General features: G+C 36.9%; 2 pseudogenes; one reads left to right on the forward strand and one right to left on the reverse strand.

Annotated features, from left to right (window-relative positions):
* The first annotated feature begins 2,674 nt into the window (after positions 1 to 2,674).
* On the forward strand, positions 2,675 to 7,031 carry LOC148911569 (uncharacterized; annotated as a pseudogene).
* A 2,672-nt stretch (positions 7,032 to 9,703) lies between these two features.
* LOC148911570 (uncharacterized) lies at positions 9,704 to 10,680 on the reverse strand (annotated as a pseudogene).
* Between the last annotated feature and the right edge of the window lie 10,090 nt (positions 10,681 to 20,770).

Raw genomic sequence — 20,770 nt, forward strand, 5'->3', positions numbered from 1 at the left:
ATTTATGTAGTTTTTTCTTTCTTTATTGCTGTAATGAGTCGCCTCATAATATTCGAATATTTAACCACATAGCTGATGAATTAAAGCACGAGCATAATGGTTCATGTCCTTGGAGCGCTATTCGACTCAACCTGATCAAGAATAAAGGGCAAAAACTGACATTTAAAAATGTTATTAATGAGGTGTCAATCCTTTTGAATATTTTGCTTTTCGATTACATAAACTCATTATCACAACACTGGAGTGTTGGCTTATTTGGCAGAAGTCAATGACGTTTTCAACTTCCACCTGGTGAAGTATGTTTTTTTTAAGCTGGTGTGGGAAAAACAGTGCTCGACACCCATTTTCCCCCACATAACAACCCTCTGGGCTTAATTCAAAACCATGAGAAACAATAAGTTGGAGGTCTGCGTAGGAGCAAAGACAGGCCAAATATAAAACTGAAAATTGCGGGTTCCTTGAGATGTCCACGTGTTTCAACTCTACGAAGTATTGTATGGCTTGAAATATAACTACATCATCTAGATTGGTACACACTGATATGTCCAGGTACTGAATACAGGTGGCATTCTTAGAGAACACTGCACCGACTGTAACAGGAATGCGCCCTCACAGGCTGCTACGACCCCAATCACCTATCCACCACTGTCGACTCCCTTCGAAGCTGTTTTTGCCGCCTTCTTCGATCACGGTGGCCACCATTACCTTGTAGCAGGAGACCGTCTCTCAGTCTGGGTAGAGGTATTTGGTTCCCAAGCAGGCACTAACCTCGCAGGTGCAGCAGGACTGATCCGCCACCTCCGATGATTCTTTGCCATCTTTGGTGTACCAGAGGAAATCTCCAGCGATGGAGGTCCTGAGTTTACAACTGGCTGCACAGAGGCCTTCCTCCGCCTCTGTGGTGTCCGACATCGTGTCTCGTCTGCCTACTTCCCCCAGTCGAACGGCAGAGCAGAAGTTGCCAGCACAGATCATCTTCGGCTGCCCCATCCGAGATACACTCTCTTTTGTCAACAAGCTGGAGAAGTTCACAAACCCAAATGTTCGTCCACTGTGGCGCCAAGCGTGGGAAGCTAAGGAAGAGGCCCGCAATACTGAGTCCTTGAAAGAACACTCACAACCTCTACGACCACTCACTATCGGTGAGAGAGTGTTTCTTCAAAACCAACATGGACCCAGCCCCAAAAAGTGGGACAGAACGGGAACCGTAGTGGAGACAACAGGGAACAACCAGTATCGGGTAAAGGTAGACGGATCGGGACGTCTCACCCTATGTAACCGCCGGTTCCTTCGCGCGTACACACCAGCTGCAAAGGCCAACACCCAGCAGCCACAACCGTATCAACAGACAACCAACCACCTACATCCAAAACCAAGCCCCCAGATGACACCAACGTCACCAAAGAGAACTGCAGAACCTTCACCCTTGCCACATTTACCACCCAGATCACTCAATGAACCCCATACACCTGGTCAAGAGAGCCCACTAACCCATGACCAATCTACGTCACATAATGAGCCTTTTGGTGTACCCCATGCTGATGCTGACATAAGCCAGACGCCCTCCATGCTGCAAATGTTGGCACCACCGTCACCATCGACTCTAACACGCTCTTCACGACCATATCGCCAACGTCACCCTCCAAAACGCTATGAACCAGAGATAACGCTGATCACAAAGGGACACGTCATGGACCCTCACATGAAGGACATATCTTAGTAGGGATACCGCTGACCGGGGGTGAGAGGATCACTCAGCACCATTAAGGTCAGGCTCTCAGTGAAAAATAGACAAAAAAGAAGAAAATAATTACTATTCTTTATGTATATATCCTATGAACTTCAAACTTATACCAAATGTTCATGACCATCACAGGTCTTGACCGAAAAATAATTGTGTCCATAGCAACAATCACGTGACTTTTAGAAAGCATAATGTATGCAAAAATATGCCCTTTGCTAAAGCGTCTAGAAAACGTGCTCATTCTTTACATACACAAAATAAGATTATTTATAAGGGCAGCCAATGTATTAAATTAATTAGAACCAACTGGAAAACAAAGATTTTAAGTAGATTTCTAACACAAAATGCATGGCATTCATGAACTTCACTCTAAACAAACACTTTACTCTTTTTAAAAGTACAAACAGCATTCGCTTTCACGATTTCCAGTTACAAAAGTATAGTTTTACTACTGAAAATCATAAAACAGGAAAAAAAATCGCTTTATTTGAAAATTTTCCCTTTTTTCTAGCCCCTTTTTTGCTTGAATATCCGAGATTCAAAAATTGAATTCAGGCTCACATAGAACTGGTCAGCTGTCTGCTAAATAAGAAAAGTTCCCATGGTTACATGGCTTGTAAGTGAGGTAATCAAAGATGGCGGACGGAGTACATGAAATTTATTGCTTTAGATTTTGAGGCTATGACTGCCTAAACAGACGAGAATTTTGCCAAAAAAGTGGAAATTTATCCTAGAGATGCTCTTAAGATATAGTGCTATGTAGGTATTTTTCCAATATTTGCGAATCATGAACAGAAAACACTTAATTTTACGTGCAAATATGTTTTTTTTGTATTCGTAACTTGTTGTTTCCTATAATTTAAAAGTAGTTTTGAAAACCATGAGCGCACTGTTAAAGATTTTGAATTCATCAATAAATAACTCATAAAATACTTAACTCTTTGATTATTACTGATAACGCTGCATTAGTTTGAGCGGGAATTTCAAGGCGCGTAAACTAGTACTTGATGTAACGATCAAAGCTCGTTCATCTTATTTCTACTATATATTCTTCAAAATACCATAAAGCGATAATAAGTCTATAACTGGGCGTTTGCAAAGTTTCCAAGGATTAACTGGCGATGTCAGGGACATTTCTGTGTCCTAATTCTTGTGGATTTGCGAAAGTTGCTGCATTGGAGATCGCAAGGACCACTGTATTGATAAGGGAACAAGGAGAAAGTTCGACAAAATATAAAGCACACCTGAAGACTGAACAGTATAATAAGTTTAAAAGTATCTTTTCATCCGATGATTGGGAAAGATTTTCAATCGATTTCATTAAATTCCATAAGAAACTCCAAGCCTTAAGAGAGAAAGTTAATAAGTGGAACGTCAAGAAACTAGAAGAAAAATCTAAATTCCTCGATACTTTCTCCCTTAAGAAATGGATTAGTCTTCCAGAAGCTCGAAAGAGAGAACACAGCCTTGCCAACTGCAAAGGATGTGCTATCCGATTTTCTGATATACAGGCATATTTTCCGGTGAATTCACCTCAGCTTAAAGCCAAGGCAAAGAGTAATCCAGTGTTTGCAGCTAGGAGTGCTGCAGAGAAGTTATATACTAAAACCCCTCAAACTAAACCCCTGAAAAATGACATTAAAACAGCTGCTAGGGACACATATAAAGCTGTTGATGGCGTGTTTGAGAAAAGGTTTAACACAAGTTGTGCAGAGGCCCTCTCAAAAGTTACAGAGTTGAACCTTCAACATAAATCAAAAAATGAGAGACGGAAAGAAAGAAGAAACCACTACAAGCAAAATAAAGATAAAATTGAACAACAAATGAATGACACTGCATTTTTGAGGTGAGTTAAATCTAAAACATAATCACTACACTATTATTCACTTTTGATCAACAGAACCTAATCAAAAATACTTAAATCTTGTGGAAATAACTCCTGCTAAAATCCTCCAATCATGCAAATAACAAGAAAAACTAACACTTCCCCTCAATAAAAACAAACAACAGCTCTGATAGCACATCATTTTATTTTTCATTTTCAAAAATCCATCAATTACAATATTCTGACTAATGAAAACTACAAATCTTAGGTTTAATGGTCAAATTCTTTCAATTTTTTTTTCTTTTTAGATGCTATGGTAGTGGACAGTCACTGAATGGGTGGGATAGAGCAAGAAAGGCACTCTGTTTTGAAACCAAAGAAGCTGCAAAGGAAAGGAGAGAAGAAGTAATTTATGGTCCACCAACAAAGAAAGCAAAGAACTACACTGGAAATTTTGATGCAATGAACTGGGATAAAGAAGCACTTAAGGCAGAAATACAAAGTTATGAAGACAAACACAATATTAACTGGAGTGAGCTAGCTAAGAGATATGATGTTACCAACAAAACTAGTCAGTTGACAAAAAATGGTGGGCAAATAATTAAAGAATGGCTCATCTCTGAAAACATTGATGTACAACGCTTTACAACAAAAAGAAAGAGAGATGGTAGTCCTGTGATCAGACGCAAAAAAAGAAAAGGGCAAGGTGGGGAAGTAAGTGTTCCTGTAGAAGTAGATCAAAAAGTGCTAAGGAAAAACTGAGGTCAAAAGAATATACGATTGGGGAACTGATAGTGCCTCGCCAGGTAAATAATACAAAATATTTTCTAAATGTCACATCCAACCCAGATTTAACTACTCATAATATAATTTACAACAAACTCAATTTTTCTTTTTCGTAGTATGAAAAACTGGTACTTACAAAAAAATCTTGAAGTCAAGAAGGTTCAATTTTCAACTGAAGGCAGGAAAGTAACCCTAAAGGAGATACGAGAAAATATGTTAGCAAAACAAATGAAGTACTTAAGAGCAACAAGTAACCAGGATATTAATGGAATGACCAAAGAGCAGCTTCAAGGTGAACTTGAGAGAGTAAATGAGCTAAATGGTATTGACACTAATGACATTTTTAAAATGAAAGAAAAACTTAAGGAAGTAGAAAGAACAAGACATCTTATGGTCTGGCTAGATAATTCCACTGTTGCAAACTCAGGCTACCTAGTTTGTTTGATCACTTGCTTGTATGACCCTGCTGTGTTTTACACAGATGAAGAATACAAGCAGGCATTTGGCAGAAATGTCAATATACAACAAATAATAGAAGAACCCGAGCTTCATTTCATTGCCCGATGTGGGAGCTCAGAGAGTGAACAAATTCTTTACAGTGAGGAAAGGTTGAAATGCATTGCTGGCCTCGGAAATAAATGCACTGAAAGAGTAAAGAATATTGAATTTACTGATAAACTGAGGCTCTGTCATGGGGATATGCCACTTCGAGCCTTTGAAGCCGGCCAACAAAAGGGTAGTAATTACTTTTGCTCTGCTTGTGGCATCCACTGTGACATGGTTTACTGCCTTGACCATGCTCTAAATTGTCATTTTACAAGCCTAAAGGAGAGACAGGATGTCATACTACAAGGAGTTGTGGCTCGAAGAAAATCCATGCAAAAGAAATTAAAGCCTCTTGAAGGTCTTTCAAAAACTGAGCTAGCAGAAGAGTTAGGATCAAGGCAAATTTATGATGGAAAAACAAAGGAAGACCTGAGACAACTACTAACAGAGACCTTGCAAGGAAAACAACGGGTTCCAGCACTTTTGTTTAACACACCAAATGATTCACTCTCTAATTTAGGCCTTGACAGCTATGAAATCCTACCATGTGAACCGCTCCATGACCTGGGTCACCATATTGAGAACTTTTTTGCAGAATTCCCTAAACACTTGTCTAGAGAAGAATCTAAGATCCTGGAGGAGGCCATTTCATTGAGTCTAGCAGGCAAAGACAGCAAGAGATGTGTAGATTTCAGAGTAGCTTTAATTAAGACTGCAGGTTTTGCTCACCAGTCAGGAATATTCTCCCAAGAAGCCCTTCAAACCATTGACACTCTGACCGAGATGCAAAGAATTTTGTACTCTGGTGATAAGAACCGCTCTCCTGCTCAAGTTCTTCGGTATTACAACCAGGCATGGTATCACTCAATACTGCTGCATGACTACATTGTCAACAATCCTAAAAAGCTGACCCTAAGGAAAATGTTTGGTGTGTATTTTCATAACCTCAGTGCACATGCAGGTGATATGTTGAGAATCATCTCTGGGCAATCAACTAATGCAGAAAGGCAAGAGAGGATCTTCAACAGTATCAAGAGGATAACTAAACAGACCAGCAATTACCATCCTGGACACATCATCCCCAACCTATTCATACGCCTTCAGGCAGAGAGAGAACTTGGCCTTCAAGCAAATGATCCAGGGCGACAGCAAGCTCAAGTCAGTAACCTTTCCAAATGTCTACCACAACGAAAGAATACAGTCATCCCTCTCTCCATCATCAAGAAGCATTCAAGAGAGTGGCAGTCTCACCTTCAGCACATAAGTGATTTCTTGCTTGAGGGTGAGAGTGTCTGGTGGAAGAAGACAGACAACGGAATTGAATTTTATGATGTCTCTGATTACCCTGATCCATTATTAAGGGGTCCACAGCTACATCACTTCAGATCTCAAACTCTGTCTAATGAAGAGCATTACCTGAAGAGCTGTTGGGAGGTGTGTGTCAGAGAGAACATAGCAATCCCCTTACACATCATTAGGGTTGACCAGAAAGATGGAACGACAAAGAGGGTGCATACATCATACTTAGGTGATGCTGTTCCAAATGATCCTATGCCTGTGCCTGAGCAAAATGAGCCTGTGCCTGAGCCGAATGATTTTATGCCTGTGCCCCAGCTGAATGAGTCTGTGCCTGAGCCGAATGGTCCTATGGAAGAGGTAATAGAAGTTTATCCTGCTCCTGATGAAGTCATTAATCTGAAAGACAGAGACCCCTTTCAAGAGGAGCAAACTACAGAACATACTCACCTGCAAGACCAAGGGTATGAATATGTTGTAAAGAGCAGTCTCTGCAGAGCTATACAAGTACTTTTTGGACCATCAAAAGAACTAGAAACTCTTGACAAGAAGCACTTACATCTGAAAATGCTGAAAGCGAGAAAAAAAAGAGATGAAGAACTAGAACAAAGCTACAACAAAGATTTAGCTCATATACAAGTAAAAGTTCTGGCAGAGAGTAGGAAGAGCCAAGCTATGCTTGTAGAATGGGAAAAGTTATGTACAGTAAACAATGGACTGGTAGCGCCATCGACAGAACAAATGAAGTCTGACAAAACGGCTTCCTGTTTATTAAAGAAAATAAAATATGCTAGAGCTCTTCTAAGGGAGTGGAAAATAGATTTCTATTCTTGAAAAATCGCTGAACAGCTTTGAACGTCGTAAGCGCTAATGTGTAGAAATAAAACAAAGATTTTCAAAGTAAGTTTTTTAAGGCTTCGGTTGGGCTTGAAAGAAATATAATGTAAAACAATGTAAGAATTATATTTAATTTTTATTTCGATATTTCTAGCTTTGGTTAAACAAAATTCTTAACGAAATTTAATTCTATATCATCAATAAAAAGAATACGTACCTGCAGATTCATATGGCTGAATTATACCCCAAATATTTGTTTGTTGATCCAACACGAACAGAGTCCGAGTGAGAACGTCGGTTGTCGATCATAATCAGATTTCATTGCTTTTAAGTACTGTAGTTTGATGTCAGAGATTAAGGCTGCAGAAAATACCTAGCCCTGTTGCTCCTTAGATTTTATGGAACGAAACAATGCAACTGTTTCTTTCCGAAGGCTTGAAAACAGCATCAAAACTCGTGAAAATAGCGATAATAACCGCCATCTTGGAATTCCTTTTAGCATTTGGCATCTTGAACAATACCGTTGCCATGGCAAACTAGTACCCAGGGTCCCCTCGCCAAAAACTTCGCTGGGGGTCAAAATGTAACCAAGAGCCTGACCTTAATGGTGCTGAGCAGCCATTTTGTTTTAGGTTAAGTGATCATGTCAGGACATTGAACAGTATAGTCGTTTCATTTATACGTTTATATCGTTTCTACTTTATTGTACAGGATTATTGTAATTAATCCTTCCATTTTACCGAGAGTTAGGTTCCATTAAATTGTGATTTCTGTCTTAATACTTTCCATTCTACCTCAGGAAGATTCTTTCATCGTTGTCATTAAAAGTATTTTGGACGATCGAGGAGTGTTTTTTCTTCAGCGACTTGAAGTACATGAAAGATATTATTTCTGTCCCTGCCAGGTTTAGCTTCTCAAGACCTCTAAACAGCCGTAACGGGATTAGTTCTTGTATGTTGAGTTCTCTCCGTGGCGGCACTGTATGTTACATTGTCGGTTTGTGCTTACAGAAATTGAGGCTATGACAAACTTTATGGACCCACTAAAGTGACGCCCCAGAAGGAGAACGTAGGAATTTTGCTCAAAGAAGGCAAATATTTTGAAGCAAAACGCCGCCGATGTCGAACCCAGTCGCATCTACAATCTTCTGGAGATGAATCTTACCTTGTTCCAGGAACTAAAGATGGAAATCGAAGGAAAAGACAGGCTGAGAACAGTCAAAGACAATTGCCCAGAGCCAAGCTATAACCACATACAATTTGTTTTATCATGTATGATTGTATACTATGCCGATTTTTCTGTCTGAGTTGTCAATAGGAATCAAGTTTATCTTACAATATATGTTTCTTTTTTTCACTACGTCTTAAACTTGTAATCCGTAAATCGATATTGATATATTTTACTTTAGATCTGTAGTTCTGAGTTAGCCATCTTTTAGACTCACGATTTCGTAATAAGTATGCCTGAGCTTATAAACTTCTTTTGGAAGTGTCCATGTGTCCATGTTCTTTTTACCATCACTTTGAAAGCTACTATTGTTGTTGCGCGATGCTAACGCGTTTCATGTTACAGCTCTTTGGCTAGTGCTAGGTTAATTTAAAATATATTAAAAAATCAGTATGAGTCCATCGTGAATTCCTTTATAACTCTTGTACACGGCGGGCACGATTTACCCCAAAAACGGCACTGCAAGTGTCGACAGTCCCCATCTTGGACGTGTCGAAATTTCGGATGTCTGGGAACGAAATAACGAACTTCTCCGATTGCTGCATTTGACCCTTCGTGATTTGTTTGGGTATTCGTGGATTTCCAAACGGATGGCGGGAAGCTGTAGAGCGAAAATTAGCAAAACATGTATAGCATTTCACAGTTTTAATAATAATAATAATAACAATAACAATAATAATAATCAGAAATGATAAGGATTATACTGATAACCTATACTTGGTTTTGTTATCTCACCAAGCATTACCTTTAAGCAATGTTATAATGATATGGCAGTTCATGAGGTCATGAATTTTTCTAAATTTTTTTTTACCCTTTGGGAATTATTGTTTTAAATGGATGTGTGTATGGTCTTCTTGAAAGAGGGAATTGTCATAATGAAAGGTGGTGTATGAGTAATCAAATCAATTTCTATTTCTATTTAAAAAACTGGTTTTGCTCAAGGTTGACCTTCTACTTTTCTATTGTTTAGGATACAGAATCACAAGAAGACATTTGCTATAGCTACATGCCAACAGCCAGTACCTGTACAAATTCACTTGTAGTTCCACGTGCATCCCTGACATCAAAGCTACCAGTGCCTTCAACCTTTACAGATGTTGAAAAAAAGAAATAAGAATGTTGTTATTTCTTTTTTTCCCATTGATATTTTGCATACATATCACAATGTGATGACTCATTGTATGAATGCATCAGGGATAAGGGACCATTCATTATTAAGGAGAGGAGAATGGATTAGAAAATATGGTGTGATCTTGGAATAATCGATAAGTTACTGTATTTCCTGTATTAAGCCCCCTGGGGATTATTCTTTTCCAGTGTACTTGAACTTGGGGCTTATTAGGCAATATCTCATTCTTATAATGAACTGTCCTCAAAAATCAAGAAAGAAAGACTATGTAAGTGATAAACGTTTGGCAATCACTGTCATTTGTTTGGTGTTGTCATGGAAACAAGTTTTTCCAGAACAAGAGACAGATTCGTTCATATAAATCAATGCCAGCTTGTGAATTCACGTTTGGGTCCACTAGCTGAAGAACATATTCAGATAACTCATCCTCAAGAGAAATTTCAACAGGTTGGACAATGACATTATCATCAAAGCTTGAAAAAGGAGATGGGCCTTCTAGATCTTCACCATAAAATGTGTCAGCATAGACATCATGCAAACCATTTTGGCTTAGAGAATTGCTTTCACTCAGTCTTCCATTGAGCCATATTCGATTTGGAGAAGATTCTGTTTTTAAAGGGCATGATTGTTCAACACGTTTTTAAATACGTTCAGTGAAAAGTTTATTCTTGGCTTGAATCTAAGATGAAATGCAAACATGTGGATGGGATTGTCAATATTAAGTATTGCAGTTTGTTCCATTGCATAACAATGATAATAGAAAAATTGTCAAACACAATGAAAAACATCACGCCGCACTCTTTCAATTCTTTGGTTTCTAGTAGAAAAACCAGCCACAAAACTACCTATTCCATCTCCTCTTCTAGCAACCATTGCATCACATACCAAAACATTTTCGCCACCATAATCATCTCTTATACGAGATGGCCACAACCTGCCATTCGCTTCAATTGTTTCAGCACCCATAAATGACAAATTTCCACCCTATTAGGGAGTGGTGTCCATCTAAATGCCATAATGAATCAGGCCAGTGAACAAAATATTTTCTCCTTGAGACTCAACCCCCCAGCGAAGAGCTGTGTTACGTGTATCCACTCTGCTGATAGATGCTCTAATGCGTCTTCTTTGGATATGCAACCCCAGAGACCAAAAATTTCCTGTTATGAATGTTACTCCTGTCGTGGTACCGTGGTGAGCAATGTATTCCTTTATTATATTGTCAATTCCCTCATCAGAGATCTTAGAAAAACTTTTCAAATTTAACAATCCATAGTTTTGTAGCCTTCGCATTAATTGTCCATCTTGACATTTGGAACATCCCTGGAATTTTTTCAAGAGAAACTACGGCCCCTTAACTCTTCTAAAATATCCTTTGGTATGAAGAACGCAGGACTACTAGGTTGATTGTCATGTACAGTTGACTATAGGGTACCAAAGTGTGACGTCACGTTAACATGGACGCGATTTTGACTGGCTCTAAACAATGAATAATTAGAACCAACATGGCGGCGGTTACGATAAGCGCTCTCACTTCTTTCTTTTCTGGTGAATCCAAATCCATTCAACGAGGTGAAAACCAATATAAATCCAACCATATACAAGCTTGTAAATACTCTGATGGTATAATAAGAGGGGTGGTGCAAGCTAGTGTGAAGAATGAGTCGTATAAAGTCACGGTGAGCAAAACATAGTTTTCTATTAATGAGTTGTGTAAACTGAAAACATGTTTTGAAGCACTCTTAGAACCTCTGATTTAAAAATGATTTTGAAAACTCTTCTAACTACAAATAAATCTTCGTGTGGGTAATATTAAGTCTACCGAGTGCGAATGTCCTCATGGCGACTACAAATGTAGTCAGGCTGCAGCACTTGCGATCCATACCATTCACAACATTAGTCGGACCGATGTGGAGTGCGAATGGAAAAAACAAAAAAAAAAACGAGCAATACTTCAGTCTCATTGAGTTCAATTTATGTAATGCTCACAAATTCTGAGCTGAATTTATTTCATATTTTTGTGATAATCTCCACCTTGTCAGATTCTTTCGTGTAGCAAGGGAGTTATTTATGTAGCGAATGGTAAAGTTGTAAATGTTCTTGGGTAGGTTAGACTGAACAGAAGACCAAATAGAATAAACAGATGACAATGAAAACTTTATGACATTTGAGAAAAAGAAACCTTGATGAGAACGAAAATCTTTAAGAACTTCCTTGGTGGAATTATACACATCGTATTGAACATTAGTGTGACTGCTTGATGACTTCCAGAAATCTCTTATAGAAACATTTCTTGACTTTTTTAAGGAATTACGGAGAACAGTTTGGCACTGAATAAATTTAATTGATGGAGGACAAATATTGAGACCAAATTTATTGTGTTGTAGAAAAACATTACTCAGTGTACCACATATCGGGATATCAAGCCATTTACGAATATAGCCATTCACTATGGAATCAAGATTTTTTAAAATTTTTATAATAATAATAATAATAATAATAATAATAATACCATAAATGTTCATGACATGAATCTTGAATTTCAAAACTCATAAGAAAGAAGAACAATTACCATAGTTTGAAAGAGTATGTTCATCATTTAATTTAATATTCAATATTACACAGGGAGATTCCATGTCCATTTCCCATTTTCAATTCCTTTTTCTATTCTGTTTTATGTGGACAACAGAATTTGGGAAAGCAAACATCCAGGTAAAACTACTGTTCTAATTGATGATTTTTATTATTAATACAACGATATGCTTAACAAGAATCAAAGCATCAGAAAAATTCTTCAGTCCACAGTATTTGCAAGAGAAGTATGTTTTTATTCCTATCAACAGAAGGTAAGTTTATAGTTATTGCAATAAAATTTATAAAGTATTATACTTCATTTTGTATAGTAAAACATATTGAACATAGTAGTAAAACCCCATGTATTATGTTCATAGTTTACACTGGTTGCTTGCTGTCCTGACACCTTGGTATGTATATGTAGCTATAAGTGTACGTAATTTTATGTTTTGATATGATTGCTTTTTATACACATGCATTTACAGTATTTGTTATATTTCCATTACATAGGCATTAGTTTACACTGGTTGCTTGCTGTCCTGACACCTTGGTATGTATATGTAGCTATAAGTGTACGTAATTTTATGTTTTGATATGATTGCTTTTTATACACATGCATTTACAGTATTTGTTATATTTCCATTACATAGGCATTTTCTTGTGCTGGATTCCATGACTTGGGATATTGCAACAAGACAAACTGAAGTAAATTCCATTAACAAGTATATGCATATGTTGATAAGGCAAGCTGGCCAAATAAGTTCTACTCACTGCATGCTTTTATCTTTAAACTCCCTCACTTTCAGGTTTTTGGATCATCTATGCAACTCTAACCACATTACTCCAAGGCATCAGCAGTTAGCTAATCATGCGCTAAAGGTAAAGTCAGTCACAACATATCATATTCAAGGGTGGAATTTAATATAAAATATTTGTAATGTCAATTTTTAATCATTACTTCTTATATCATTAAGGTTCCAAGACAGGGAATAAAGAGCAACAACTGTGGCATTTACATGTGCGCGTTTACCAAACACTTCATGCAGGTACTGAAAGTTAGAATAATGTGATTTTTCTAGCTTTTTCTCAGGAACATATCATATAAAACCTCTTTTACAGGACCTGGAGAACTATGAGTCAGACCCTGATACCTATGCCATCAACACTATCAGTCTCATTAATGGAAAGGGACAAAAGCGAGAGCAAAATGACGATACCAGTGCTGGTATGACTCCAAAGTCATCGAGAATAAAAAATCTTGAAGGTCAATTAAGTGTTTATCATTTAAGAGCAGTTGAATTAATCGGCACTCCTCCACCTACACCAACCACAGTTGACAATTCAGAGAGATCGAGCCATGTCAATAGCAATTGGTCGTGTAAAAGTACAATAAGAGAAGTAGCGGAACTTCAAATATGCCCTATAACCAAAAGAAAATTAGTGTTGAAGAAAAGTAAGCAAATCATAGAATCACTTAAAGAGTCAGTAAGTCCAGATTCATTTGGTAGTTTCGTGGGACACAGTATTCTCTATAATGCAGAGCAAGCATTGAAATTTCTAAATAATGAATTATCTGAAGCCATGGAAATCTCGGCCAAGAAGTACGACCCTCACAAGAGCCTGGTAAAACTCGTTGGTGAAGATGTAATGGCAAAGCAAGCCATTGCTTTAAGAGTTCCGGACTGGGTTCAGCTTCTTGTAAAAATTAAGACCAAACTCCCAGATGACGGTTGGTAATCTATACTAAATTACTTGAATCTTGGCAGGAGTGGGGTTAGTATTTTTTATGAATTATTAGCTTAAAAACTGTTATTACTTTAATGTTGTCACTATTTTAATCCACACTCTATCCGTATATTCATTCTTGTTTTCTTTCTATTGACAATTCAATAATCTATTTACACTTGTGTGTCTTCATTTATTTTGTTTTATTATCTATTCATGCATCCATTTCCTTAGCCCAAGCAGTTTTGCTTCTAATACCAGAAGATCACTATACTTAGCATACGTAAGATCTCATTTAGATTATTCAAGTGAATTGTGGGCCCCTCAGTCAATTGGTGATATTTCTAAAGTAGAGTCCATACAGAGAAGAGCAACAAAATATATATTAAATTTAAAGTATGATGACCCATTATCCTACAGAGATTGCAAAAGTTACATTTATTGCCTATTTCTTATCATCATGAAGTTAAAGTCATCACTTTCTACCTCAAATGTCGCTTAGGTCTTGTCAATATTCCTGTTCATCAATACTTTCCTAGTTAGGCTCCGACTCGCACCACTCGTAACAGTTCTGCTCTAGGATTGCTAATTACTAAGTGCCGCACTAAAATTTTACAAACTAGCTACTTTAACCGATTACCTAAGCTTTGGAACAACTTGTCTGTTTCTTTACGTAACTGTAACTCACTTAAGAGTTTTAAATTACATCTTACTAACCACTACTTTAGTGCTCTTACTAATTTTTATGATGTAAATCGATTTAACACCTGGAAATCTATATGCCTTAAATGGTGCTCTTCTCGTAACCTATTAACTTCTTATGCTTGCTGTTACTGAGTGATTTAATTTTATTAATATTTTATATTATCATTATTTAGATCACATTACGTCTGCATATATTAATGTATTATATTTATACATTATTATTATATATTATATTCCATATTGTACTTTTTATCATTTGATATTTTTAATTTATATTAATTTATATGAGACACTTTGTTTGGAACCTAGCTCTGTTGTGTTTTCCTCACCCCAACATTTTCTTTTCTTTTCCCAACTTTTTAGTATACTTTGCAATAGTTATTTTAGGTTGAAAGTTTATTAAATAAATTAAAAAACAAAAAACAAAAAAAAAAAAACAACAACAAAACATAAGTCTGGACAGTTTAATGCAGCAGTTAATCCAACAGATCCGGAAAGGATGGCCCGAACACAAGGTCCTAGTAACCACAAGCAACAAAGAATTCTACCCCCACCGTGAGTTGTTAACAGAAGACGATGGAGTCATCTACGCAGGACAAAACATCCTCATCTCTCAATCGCTGCAACAGGAGACCCTGAAGGAGTTGCACATCGCACACCAGGGTATAGAGAAAACAGCGACTAGCAAGACAAAGTATATTCTGATCCAGCATGTCTAAACAGATAGAAGATCTAATATATGTCTGAAACACCAACGAGAACAAATGCATCCACACCAGCTACCACACATGGCAGAGAGTCGCAACAGACAAAGATAAGAGTATGTCGAAAATCACAAAAACAATCTCATAGTTAAAATCCGAAAAAAAAAATCTCAAGCCGGCTATCTACTAAGAGAGATTCATGTGCTCAAACCACATGACTCACACTCTATCAAACAGAACTTAGAACATATAAAAAGCATTAAAGAGTCACTAACTACCCTTGAGAACGCCCTCAAAGAACATTTACGAGGTACCATTCACTCGTCGGGTAGAATTTTGACAGGTCAAAAAACTGCACACGGCTTTGATGAACAGATAATTACATTCTCAAAAACTTTGCAAGAAGAAATGAGTTCGTTAGTAAACTGACTTATCAAGCTTTTGAATGATTGCACATCGGCATTTTGTTTCAACTTCTCTTCAATGAAGAGAAAATCACGAGCACAAAAACAGAACAATCAAAAGAAGAAAAAAAAAAGAAAGAAGGAACATAGCTAGAAAAATGCTAGAACTGTACAAATACTTAAGAAAATAGCCCCATCAGTTCAAGGAGACGATGTTTGTACTCAATAAGATTTGCAGGATCCAATTATCATTAAACTTGATAAAAGAGAGAGAAAATGGGCAGTAGCCCTTACCCTTGTGCAAAACCAAGTCAGGATCCTGTAGGATCCTGTAAGATCCTATAAGATCCTATTTAGGAATAGGATCTTGAATGAGATCCTATGTAGGAACAGGATCCTGAGTAAGATCCTAGATAATAATAGGATCTTACACAGGAACACATTCCTGTATAAGATCCCAAAGAGGAACAGCATCCTAAATAAGATCCTGTAAAAGATCCTAGATAGGATCCTGAAAAGTGGTTTTAATTTGGTAGTCATAGGATCCTACATTATTGATTTATGAGGATTTAGTCCCTCTCTGTCAACGTAACACCTGTTTTGCATACCCATCTTTTTTGTGAATAAAGTTATTATAAGCAAATTACTATTAAGTGCAGTATAATAAAATTAAGAGATATATCATTATACCTGTTGGAATGGATTTTAATATTGTTTATTCTCTGATAACCTGAAAAAATTGTGATACAAAATAGTGCTTGAATAATCACTATTAGTCATGTACCTCGACTGAGTCATTCAAGAAGAGACTAAAAACCTACTTATTTAATCAACAGTTTCTCTTGACTAGTTTATAGATTGACATTGATTATAAACAATATTACATAGCCAATAAGACGCAAAGTGATTTAAGAAAGTTTAAAGAATTCTATTCTATTAGATTTTTTAAAATATGGATACTGATTATGAATACTCCTTATATTATATTTCATTGTAAAGTGCCTTGGAGTTATGATAAGTGCGCTTTATTATACGACCGTGCACTTTTCAGTGCAAATAAAGGCCAAAACGAGTGCAAATATGAGACTGTATTACACGGTTTGCAATTCCGTATTACACTGTTTTGAAACTGGTTTTAAACAGTTTAGTGCTCACACGTACACATACGCTAGCAAGCTAGTCTGTTTTGCTGGGAAAAAATGGACGACGAAGCTTTTAAAAACATGGTATGCGACATAGATTTTTCGGATGAAGACCTTCCAAATTTCACACTTGATGGAAAAATTAATGAGAACACAGAACCACAACCATAATAGCAGCCAACAAAATTGGATGCTTGCGAGATAAATTCATACAAGAAAACAAAAACAAAAACACAGTGAAAAAGACGTCGTCTGACCTCAAGATTTACCAGAGATGGCGTCTCGACGTTGCCAAAGACTCTCGAGACATTCCTGAAGTGCCAGTAGAAGAGCTGGACACGAAAATGACTATCCTTTGAGAATTGCCAAGCTATCTGGTCACAAAAACCTGAAGTCAATCGATAGCTACTCCGAAGCATCAGAAGAACAGCAAAGAAGAATGTTGCTGATCATCAGCAAACGAAGTGAAGGAAACGAAAAGATATAACTAGCTAAAAACTAGTGTGAGCTGCGTCGGTGTTTCTAATGAAACAGTAATGATGAAAAGGTAAATTATACACCGTGAAAAGATGAAAAAACTTACTGACGTTTCGGACGCTAGTCCTTCGTCGGAGTAAAAGAGAAAGAAGTGGTAGAAAGGAGTGTATATATGATAGAATAAGACAAAAGAAACCAATGAGAGCAAGGTAGGCAAGGAAACAAAAACAAACAATCAAAAGACAAAAGAAAAGGTTAGTTGAAAATAAAGCGTTCATTAATCCCGTTGGGACTAAGAGTGCCCAATAGGTGAATAAGCCGCATTTCTTTGGTCTTGCGACAATCATTGTTGCCGTTAAGCAAAGAAAGACCAAAAACAATGAAGTCAGAAAGAGAATGGTTAGCTAGATTAAAGTGGCGGGAAACTGGTTTGGTGGGATCGTTAAGGAAACAAGCGTACCCAGGCTGGCCATTGTCCTTGCAAAGTTCTAATCCACCAAGTAGCTCAACTGCTCCTAGTTCAGTGCTTCCTGGTGCAGTGCTCCATAACTGCACAATAACATTCAACTATCCAAAAAACAAGCATGTCCAAGAGTGATGAAGCCAGCACCGGATTCCACGAGGCAGAAAAAATCAAACTTCATGCTTCATTTTGGATGTTTTATCTTTTTGAATATTTCTATTCAGATTTGACAGTTTAGGCAATCAATTTGTAATCGCTTCATCATATTTCATGGAAGTTTTGAGAACATAATTAAACTTGTTGTTGACTAAATTTCAAAAACTAACAACTCTTTTTTCATTATTTGTTTTTTTTCATGAGCGCGAGCCATGGTCGCTTGTCCTGAAAAACTTTGTAAAAAGCTAAATACAGTGTAACCCCGCTCTGTGGACACCCGTTTAATAAGGACACCTCGTTATTAAGGACACGTTTCAAAGTCCCAACGAAAGCTCCATACATTTTCTGTTAAATTAACCCGCTTCATAAGGACACCCGTTAATAAGTACAAAGGACACATTTCTAGGACCTCAATGACAGTTTCCATACATAAACAACCCAGCATTAAGGACACTTGAAATTTGAAGACGTCTTTACTGTATTTGTTTATTGATATAATGAGCTGAATACGGATTATATTGTCAGTGATCACTGATCATTGAAGTATAGTTTGCTATTACACCATAATGAAATAGACAACGCTCGATTTTAGCAGGATTTTAAGCGATGTTCAATTAGTTTGGTTCAATCCCAGTATTTTGAACTCTGTTCAAAAAAACTCAGATTTCTTTAAATGAAATTATACAGCACAGTACAGTATAGTACAGAAATGATGTTGTGTTTGTACAGTAATGTACTTTTTATTTCAGTTTAGGCTGTTGTATTGAACATTGTAGCTGCAAGTGTGCAGCACTGTAAAAAAAAGAAAACAAGAAAAAAAGAAAACAGTAAACAAATCTCACAGACGTCTTTAAATTAACTTGTACAATACAATGCAGTACAGTAAATGCAAATGTAGTTCTTATACAGTAATGCATTTTTGTTCCAATTTAGGCTATTATATCGACCATTGTAGTTCAAGGTTAACAGTAAAGAAATAAATGGTTTAAAATATGTTTTCAGCTGTTTTTCTGAAACCTTGGTTAATAGGGACACCCCCTAAATAAAGACAGTTTTGTCTGTCCCAAGGGTGTCCTTATTAATGGGGTTCCACTGTACACAATTTCTGTGTAACCTCTTTATAAACGTTTTTAATATTTTCACTATTAGTATATGTTAACGCCAAATGACATGCTCAAAATTCTAATTCTTTATCACCAAAAAAATCTTTACTATAACTGCCAAAATGAAACAAATATAAATTGCAGAAGATTATTTAAAAAAAACATCCTGGCCAATATTACACTCGCTGATTTACCAGTCTGGTTACTAACAAGCATTGACAGTGTAAGGACTGAGTGTACATATAGTCTGTATTTGTTGAGCACTAATAAAAAAAAAATTAATGGTGGAATAAACATTAATCAACGCCGTTACTGTAGAATAACTTCGTATTTATATTTGCCCCCAACCAAAATGGCTGTCGTATCGTCAAAGTAGTCCATGAAGACTGACCTAATGGGTCTATTATACAGTCATCAATTAACTCAAGACTCATGTCATAAGGATGATGCAAGCAGGGCGTTTGTAGGTAGGAATAGCTGTTTCCAAAATTATAGCATCTTAATCAGCCTTTATCATTTATATCCATTCAAACAAGTAGAAGCCAGCTTATTCATTTGATTTTGCACCCTAAGTACCAAAAATACTTAATCATTCTGATAGCTTTTCAAAGTTGAAAAGACATATCCATCAACACCAGCATCATAGTGCTCCACATACACAACTTTGTTGTCTATGGCAGTACACGTTATAAGCTTCATCCTTTGTGCAACTAGAACAAATGATGAAACCAGTAGTCTGCAGAATCCGTATGACAGCAAACCCATCATTGTTGCAGTCCTTCAGAAAATACTGGACTTCCCATAGGCTGTGGTACCATCTTGTCTAGACTTTAATGCAACCAAATGCTGGCTGATTCCTCCTTCTTCTTGTAGCCGTGGTAAACTTGGCTACCTTTAGCCATTCCTTGTGCAGCAAACACTGTAAGTGCAGCCAAAGTATTTTATTTTATGATTTCCGCTCCGTTTATTTTATTGTTCAGCGCACGTATTTTTTTGTTATCATTGGCTTTGTTTGTTTCATTTTTACCTCTGTTTAGTTTACCCAGGGCTCATGTTTTTGTACTTAATGGAAATTTATCTCAGGTTATAAGTTAACTTTCAAATCAATTAGTCATTGCAAAGAAACTTTTGCGAAGAAACCGTTGCGAACACTATATTGGTCTCCCCAATTAGTAGGACACTTGTGCCTGCCTAGAAGAAATAGAGACTGTAATAAAGTTATTATTATTATTATATAAATCCTAGTATTGCGTTGGATTTTGCGGGAAGCTGTTAATGTTGTATTTTCTTAACTCTCTTAGAGCCGGGACAGTTGGTAAGCAACATATAACTTTAATATATCTATTTTCTCTTTTCTTTTTTGCCTTTTCGAATTGCTGTTAACTTGTATTTTCTGTTAGTTTCAGTTTCACGTTTAGGTTTAATAAACTTTAATCAGTATGAAACGTCTCCATGCTTGCTCTAAGCTGAAGTTACAGTGAAACCACTACCGAAACAACTTACTGCAATGTCTGGACCTCGAACAAGATCTATGACGATGAAAGGAAAAGAGTTTCGACTAGAGCGTCTTAAATTCAGTTATAGATCATCGAAAAGATGTTGGTTAACTCAACTAAATTCTTTGACGTCCTTAATTGTAACAGAAAACGATGTTCAAGCCATCCAACTTTAATGTCTTAAACTGGAGAAGAAAGTGATTGATCTCACCAAGGATTATGAAGAATTGGAAAAATAGCTACCCTCAGAACAAGATAAGACTGCCTTGGATAATGAATTTGACGGCCTGACTAAGGAGAATGTAGATCTTCTAAAGATGGTCAGCAACCGAGTTCGAGAATTAGAAAGGTTATCGGAATCATCCTCAACCGGATCTCGAAGCTCATCTAAGTTGTCCTCTTTCAAGTCTTCAAATGCAAGATCTTCAAAAAAC

This window comes from Actinia tenebrosa, unplaced genomic scaffold, assembly GCF_029948245.1.
Source record: "Actinia tenebrosa isolate PJP-AT-01 unplaced genomic scaffold, QUT_ActTen_1.0 PGA_scaffold13__45_contigs__length_12533684, whole genome shotgun sequence".
NCBI lineage: Eukaryota > Metazoa > Cnidaria > Anthozoa > Actiniaria > Actiniidae > Actinia > Actinia tenebrosa.